General features: G+C 40.7%; 1 pseudogene across 1 annotated transcript in view; it reads right to left on the bottom strand.

The window, feature by feature from the left end:
- Positions 1-1,449: 1,449 nt before the first annotated feature.
- The window catches only part of LOC144141233 (juvenile hormone acid O-methyltransferase-like), a 43,780-nt pseudogene continuing 36,834 nt past the window's right edge, over positions 1,450-8,395 (bottom strand). Inside the window, exons 3-4 of the transcript XR_013316493.1 lie at positions 5,925-6,090; positions 1,450-1,983 (exon numbers count right to left, since the gene is read on the bottom strand). The product of XR_013316493.1 is annotated as a juvenile hormone acid O-methyltransferase-like (transcript). The remainder of the gene's footprint in view (positions 1,984-5,924; positions 6,091-8,395) is intronic.

Here is an 8,395-nt window from a genome sequence, read left to right as displayed (position 1 = left end):
GTATTTGGAGTTCACGTGAGGAATTACCGTTTAACAGTACGTCTTGTGGAGTTTGAATGTCAGAGTTAAGGATTTACTAAAGCGGCACCTTGTGGCGTAAACCTTGTGCCAGCAAGTGAATTACTAGCCTCGCGTTGTCCGGTAATGAGCGCAAAGACGCCATCGGCCGGTAGTTTCTCACACTAAACTATCGACACCAGCTTCCCTATAACGAGTGTTCAGCTACCGAGTGAAAGGCCACGAGCTACCGGTTCTTGCCGCACTGATGCTTTTCAACGTTTTAACTTTTTATAATCAGTGTGATATCGGGGAAACATACATTATCAGTGCGTACATTATTTCTAATGCCAAGACGGTTCTGTCCACCTCTCCACACCACCACCGTTCGTGTTTCAGTGATGTAAGAATCCATACAAGGCGGGTTTTATGCCTCTCCTGTAGAATCTTCATGGTCAACTCCTCGCATGTCGTAAGGATACTCAATATTTCGCGCAAACATTTCAGTTTACGCGTGATCTTCTGATCACGGACCTATTCTTACTAAAAGTAAACGCTGTGTGGACATTATATTGTGCTACAACTCTTCATTTTCCTCCTGAGCGCAGTGCATTGCGTAAACTTGAGCACGCAACTGTTTACCTAACCCGCACCATGTTCAAGGGTTCTATTTTCCTGTCGTTAAGACGCATACCTAGTTCTGTATGGCAAAAAACTTGAAGTGGATATTTTGGCGCCCAAAGGAAGTTTTGTTGGCAGGAATATTTGCTGGAACTGTTTTCTGATTGGATGGTCAGCCTTAGTTTTTGGTGACCGGCATGTCTTTTTCTGCAGTTTGCAGAGTAACCTGAGCTCAAGTAAAAACATAGCCCAGTGGTTTTGCCCCTGGCTTCTGATACCGAAGTGCTGGTTAAATCCCACCGTCTTTAAGCCTTCTTTATCATTTTTATGAAATTTATTTTTTCGGTTTTTTCGCCACCGTATTTATGGAGTTTATTCACACTCCGGTACTAAAAATTTGAAACCACTGTGTTGTGTTGGGCTGTTTTTTTTTGTTTATACGACACCGTCATTTACGTGTTTGGTTATATTGCGTTGGGGAGGGTTTGGTTACAAAAAGTTAGGTTAGGTTATGTTCGATTAGATGTTCTTCTAAAGTATAATATTAAATCATGCAGAAAAAAACAATCTAGCTGAGCGTTTTATAGTGCAACGGCGACTTCCAAAAAAAAGGAACTCTCTTTCAGGATAGTTACATGGTCGTGACCAGCCTATGATGGCGCTGTGCTGGCAAGATTTTTCGCAGCCTACTTTTCCGGCAGCCGGCGAAATAGACCGTCCCAAAATGTCGTAGCCCATTACCCACCGTCGCCTTTCCCAGCACGTAAAGGTCATCCTGACGCCGACATTCCAGGTTTTCCTTTCGAAATATTACACACAGCAGAGCTAGTATTTCATCCAGCCATTTATTTTAGTTCTGGACTTCTAAACGCGGCGTGCATCTTATACAGACAAAAACTTGAGACGTGCTAATCTTTCATGTGATGTTGGAGAAAGGAACGCTCAGCCTATTTTCTAAAAGAACTCAGGTACGTTCGATATACGTGGGGTTAAATCATCGAAGGCTGTAATTTTGAGGCCAGACTAGATATTTTTATAATTTTGCGGACAAATGTAAATGAAGTGTATTATTGTCCTCCAAGTGCATTGCTTTGTTCTAACATGCCGACAAAAACACACATTATAGCCGATAGCTCGAGAGGTGCGCTGCATGGCGCATGGTTGCTCCGGAATTAGGCGGCTAAATTACAGGCGAATTGCGAGCGGGCTTTTGGGCATGCACAACTACAAAACTGTGCCGCATGGTGCATCCTTCGGACGTAGTAGTTGCTTGCGCCTCCAGAAGTTTTCTGCAGTCACGGCGGAAGGCAAGTCGCCTTTCTTCGGGAATATTGGCTTCAAGCTTGAAGACAGGCACGTAGGTGTCTAAGGAAAAATGAAGAATATTGTTTTAGAAATACACTTAGGACGACATGTAAACAAAGGGTTTGATTAGAGTAACACGGGGTGCGTTTTAAGTTTACGACAGTTATTAAAATAACATTTTACGCCAGAACTCTACTCATTCTAAGCATGATTGTCTGCACACCGTTTTTGTGTTACTGCCCACATTAAAATTGGCGCGAGCTAGCTTTAACGTCTGGCCCTAGGGTTTTAAGCGGAACGGTGGATTCTGATAAAAGGTTATGTCAAAAACATGTTGTTGTCTGAAAAAAAACAAGACAAACTGAAATCGCGCCGACTCATAAGATCACCTTAGCGGCACTTGAAAATAATTGAGGCTTGTAAACTCCGTCCTTTGGCTAATCTACTAGAAACAGGGGTTGACCTTTTTTTGGCAAGTGCTGAAATCCTATGCATAATCTCTACAAAAACTTTATAAATTGGTAGACATTAAGGAATAACAGTTATAAAATGGTTTCCTAGAAAGTATTACAATTTTATCGAACATCCTGCATTATATAATGTGGTCGCTGGAATCGGCTACGGACACGCACGACGCCCGAAGCCAACTGAACGTGTACGGAGAGGGTTATTACAGGTGTACCTAAATTGTAAAAACGATTCTGGTGAAACAAAAACGGAAGATGAAATGTTGACAAATAATATGCCTAAAAATGTTTTCACGAATGTGCATTGTGCTTTCAATATTCAAAATATTTATTTGGTGGTGAATAATAATTTTATTTGTAGTGCACAGTAATAATTAGCAAATATAGGGCGATGCAACATAATTTTCTATTGCTTGCGCGGGTATCAAAACGGTGCTGGAAATCCTTTAGCCGTATAAAGCTTCAATTTAGGGGAATATTCGGTCTACTGTTGAAAAGAGCTGCTCTGTGCAAGCAGGACTGGGTGTTGAGTGTTTTCCCATCAGTTCAAGGTGTACGGCAAAAAAGATTATGAGAACTCCTGAGATCGATCTTTCACCATTGTAGATGTAGAATCTTGCACTCTGTCGTTCATTACTCTCATGCACGTTTGGCGGGACATACCTTCGGACAAAAGCACGAACCAATATCAAATAATGTATTTTAAAACAACGACTCCAGAGAAACCTGCACATCATTTGCGTTAAGCAACACATACGTTTTAAGTTGTTAGGGCTAAGGGCTTTCCGAGTTTTGAAGTTTCTTGAAGTTTCTTGGAGTTTATATCTTGTACCTATCCCATTCTCCGGAGCTTGTATTTTATTCCGCTCTAAAATAAATACTCAATGTCATAGCTGTAAATATATTCATAAAAACGCCTCGTTGGATTTTATGCCACTGTATTAAATATACGTATTGCCCTAGCTGAAATTATATCTGAAAAAAAAACACCTCTGGACTCTCTAATCACATGCTTGTGTCAATGGTTCGCGTGGCAGACCCACCTAATGTACACAAGCACGTCTAGTTAAAAAAATGTAGGTTTCTGATTTTACAGCCTTACAAATGTGGTAATACAGTAGCACACTTTACAAAATTTGTTCTTCTAATGAAAGCTCGTTGCTTCCAATATATAATTTTCCGCATAGAAAATACCATTTCAAAGTTTGCGGTAGAAATTAGTTGAGCTCTAAGGATCAGCGCGTAGCAAGAAAGCGCCTTATGTTAAACTCCTTTGTGTAAAGTCTTCAAAATGAGAGGGGCTGGACACTGGAAGTTGTTTCATAGCTGTGGAAGTTTGCAAAATCGTTCACGAACTGGCTCATATCAGGGTAGATAATTCTTTATTAGACAATTGTATCGATGTTAAAACAGGACAAAGGAGCCTTCTTAGGGAACCGGCGAAAATTTGTTGTGATTGCCAAAAATTGCGAGTGGCCAGTGGTGCTGAGAACTCACCGGATATCTTCAAGTCAGAGCCTCAATAATCGTTTTTTGCCACCACGTGCTCTGAAGTCGCTGGTTATCGGAAAAAATTTGAATTGTCCGAAATTGCATAGCGGGGCGTTTTTCGGTTTAATCATGAAACTCGGAGTCTTACTTTTAGGTTCGTTACCCGTACGTGCCAATAATGCCCTATGGCGTGCCCTTCCGAAACTGCTGACATTGCCTAATGGACTTCCCTGCCTTCAATGCTACACGGAAAAGATAGATAGGATTCCGGGCGAATTTATCGAAGTGGGGGAAACTGAAAACGTCAATGCATGTGGCACCACATCGTCGTTTCCTCTCAAGCAAACAGAAAACATTTTTTTCTGCGAAGAATTTCACCATAAACACGTACCTAGCGGCGGCATAAATGTACAATATTTGTGGAAGTCAACTTTGGTTGGTATTGCCTGCGTTGTGCGTCACCAATTCCCTTCGTCCCGTGTTGAAATCTTTAGCTAACCCGAATGATGTTACAGCATACCGGAAAAAATTAGCTGCTGTTGTGCCTATGCTCCACCAAAGCTTTTATTTTAATTTCGTAACTACGTCCTAATACGTTTAGCTAAAGATAACCAGAAATAATGAAGTATGTCCGTATTTCTATTCTCTGAAAGGTGCACGTCTTTAATGTACGCAGAATGTGTTCTTTTCCCCCATGAATACGATGGTAATAAATCAAAGCCACGTTATAAATTGTGAGAGAGATCGTCAAAACCCGAAGCTTTCTCCATACAAACTGTTTGAAAGCCAATCTGCAAAATCTCAACTGCTTCAACTATGTCCAGAGGGCGGGATCTCTTAGACGTGGTTTCCGTTACTCGAGGGACGCCGGTTCCAATCTAACCACGGGAAGCGTTTTTTGTTCTCTGATGTTTGATGTGCCTTGTATAATATACCGATTGTGTAAGCTCACTTTCCTGCATTGCGTCTTGCTGTGCCATCGATTCCACAACCGAGGCATAAATATTGGAATAATTAACTAGCCAATGCGTCAAAGAAAAAAAAAGCGGGACAATCCACCCTTTGAAGGTGGTTGGAAACTGAAGCTGTAAATGACCGCTACGATTACCCATGCGACCTCACTTGAATTTACCACGTGGCTCAAAAGAGTAAAGCTAGAGGCAAGTGAAATGCCCTTAACCACACCCTTTATTGATTAGAGAGATATCCTTTGCTAAGATATATCAATGCATGATGCATGAACGGTGGTTGATTGAGTTGTATAGGTGAACACAAGAGTGGAACCTCTTTTTTTATGAAAAAAGGAAACTCAAACCCGGTGATAGGCAATCCTCCGTCTCTACTACCACTGACGGAGGCGACGAGATTGACGCCATGGACGAAAAAGTGGGACGGCATGCGTAGGTGCGAGCTTCCTTTAACCTTTGGAACTCCTAGCTTATGCGCACGGCGCGCACACTGCCACTACACTTTCTGCTGGCGGAGCACACAGCGGACAATTGGTCACTAGGCGTTATGATGTGGCCTTGAATGATAACGCACCGTCTGTCTCCCGCGTCTCCGGTTGGCATTGCACCTGAATCGTAAGACAACGGACTCTCGCTCGGTTTCTCTATTCATTTCAGGTTCGATTCCTGGTGGTGCCAGTAACTGTTGTGTGTTCGCGGGAGTTTTCTTATGACACAAAGATGGGAACAGAACCCTTGGCAGTAGACGTAAACAGCTTCGCATAAAAATAACATTCCGTCGCGTTGATGTAGTGGTGGAACATTGCAATATCTCCAGTTCAGATTATGGCATCAGGACCCGTTTCTAAGAATAAAAACCCGGTTTTTGTAAAAGTGCCCCAGAATGTGCCGCAGATTGCTAATTCTGACTTATCATTGTTTTCTTGAGTGAAAGGGACAGGCTTTTTACTTATTATCGTATATGCAATTTTATCACTTAAAACCAAGTCGTTGATATCTTTTTTACGCTACAGCACAAGTCAATATACTCCTTGCCTTCGGGTAAGCATGGGGAAACGGGAAATTTTACACTAACCAATCCAGGCGTCAATGTCGGGTAGAGTCCACATGCTGTCATATACTGAGCACGAAACCAGCTCCAGCCCAGTGTCTTGTAAGGCCTTTGTCTCCGTGTTTACCACCTTTTCTTTATTAATAGGTTCGCAGAGGAAAAAACGTTCTGAGTAGAGCTCTCGCGGATCCTGGAAATGAAGAAATATTAGGTAGGAAAACGAAGCAATATTTAAAAATTAGACCACAGCTTTCGGATTCCTTCACAAACTCTTGTCGTGATATTTCTTTTTCAAAAATGATAGGTCTGAACAATTTAATAATAATAAAATAATAATAATAATAATATTCTTTATTTAATGTTCCAAGTAGTACATGAGGGGGTCAAAGAAATAGCTGCTCTTGGCAGCTTGACCAGCTCCCACCCCCTGTTCGCAAGGACAGCATACAGCAACACAGCATACAGCAACACATGTTTCACGGGTAACACTCGGTGACGGTGTTATAAATGCTACAAGATACCCGGCCGGAAACCCCTCCAAGCAATAACACAAGAGAAATAACCTGACAATGCGCATTGAATTAGAACAGTAAAATAATTATGCCCATTAGCTCACATGATCATTTCGAACGATACAATACAGTTGCATACAGTAAAGTAAGCGACAACAGTACACAAACAAGAAAAAATCGAAAAAAACTCTGAATTCCACACACTCGAAGGCATTTCGAACGATATTATACAGTTGCATACAATTAAGTAAGCGCCAACAGTACACAAACAAGAAAAAATCGAAAAAAACTCTGAATTCCACACACAATATAGAAAATGACAACCATGAAATTTACAAGAACAATTCACAGATCTCCTTCGCAGTAAGCTTGTAAAAATCTATACCTTCTTCATGGAAGTAGTTCAAATTCTTCGGAATTACAGTTCGTAACATTTGATCTCCATTATTAGTTCTATTTAAACCCACCTTCCAATACTCTGCACGACGTGTTTCATGGACATGTTTGTTTATGACTAAATTACCCAGACTGAATAGGTGGCTGGAATTCCGCTTTTTTTCCATGTTCAAGGCTCTGCACAAACGGTAGCTGTAGAGATTTTCTATACCAACTAAACGAAAATTGTTCAACAGCGTGTCTACTTCATGATCCGATGGAACGTTAGCAATTATCCTAATTATTTTATTTTGCATCCTAGTCAACCTTGCTATATTTGTTTGAGTTGTCATGCCCCACACTAAAAAACAGTACTGTACATGAGAAAGAAATAGGGAATGGTGTATAATAAGTCTGATTCGAAGTGGAAGTACATCGCGATTACGGTACAGCAAACCCGCGACTCGCGATAATTTGTGTATAACGTGATCGCATTGCATATCCCAAAGTAAAGTGTCAGAAAATATCACGCCTAATGTTTTAAAGCTCTTTACGATTTCAATTGGAGAACCGTTCATGTATAGATTCTGGCTGGCGCTAGCTTGCTTGCCTTTTGCACGGAATATTACGGCTTTCGTTTTTTCTGTATTGATAACCAAGCCATTACAAGAAGCTCATTCCGTTAATTTACCTAAAATTTCATTTCCTTGGTTGATTAACTTGTCGCAGTTGTCATTTGAAATGAGCAAGGTCGTATCATCTGCATAGATGATGAATTTTACACGGGGGTCAATCTGTACAATATCGTTTATATAAATATTGAAAAGAAAAGGTCCTAAAATACTCCCTTGTGGGACACCATAGACAGTCGACTTAATGGAGGAAACATACTTATTTATAGCTACATACTGACGACGATTAGACAAATAGCTTTGGATAAGCTGTAGGCCAGTCCCTCGGATTCCATAATATTGCAATTTCTGTAACAGTAGTTCACGGTTCAGAGAATCAAAAGCCTTTGTAAAGTCCACAAATATTCCGAGTAAAATTTTTTTGTTTTCAATTTCTTGAAGTAGAAATTCTTTTTGCGTAAGCAATGCAAGTTCTGTTGAACGCGTCTTTCGGAAACCGTATTGGGAATCAGTCATCAGGTTGTATTTGTCTGTAAATCATGAGAGGCGTGAATGCAGAAGTTTTTCGAAGGCTTTTGAGATAACAGGTAATATTGAAATTGGTCTATAATTTCCCAAATTATTCTTATCACCTTTCTTATATATAACTGTAACCTTGGCTGTTTTCAGTGCTGCGGGAAAGATACCAGTAGAGAGACAAATATTAAATACATGTGACAGCGGGCGTGCAATGATATCTGCGACAAATTTTACTGGACGTATTTGAATATCAAAAGAATCCGTACAGCTACTGTTTTTTAAATGCATAATAGTTGAGTAGACCTCAGCTTCTGTTACAGCGTGCAAAAAAATCGTGTCAGAGCACGGATTGGTTAAATATCTTGAAATATCCCCAGTACCGGTTGAAAAAGACAAGCTAACGAAGTAATTATTAAATGCCTCTGCAAGCTCCGTCTCGGCAATCGTTTTTCCGTCA

This window comes from Haemaphysalis longicornis, unplaced genomic scaffold (assembly GCF_048455015.1).
Source record: "Haemaphysalis longicornis isolate Haplotype H1 unplaced genomic scaffold, Haemaphysalis longicornis Haplotype H1 scaffold_6, whole genome shotgun sequence".
Lineage (NCBI taxonomy): Eukaryota > Metazoa > Arthropoda > Arachnida > Ixodida > Ixodidae > Haemaphysalis > Haemaphysalis longicornis.
Note: the sequence above shows the minus strand (reverse complement) of the source record. Positions and strands in the feature narration are given on the sequence as shown.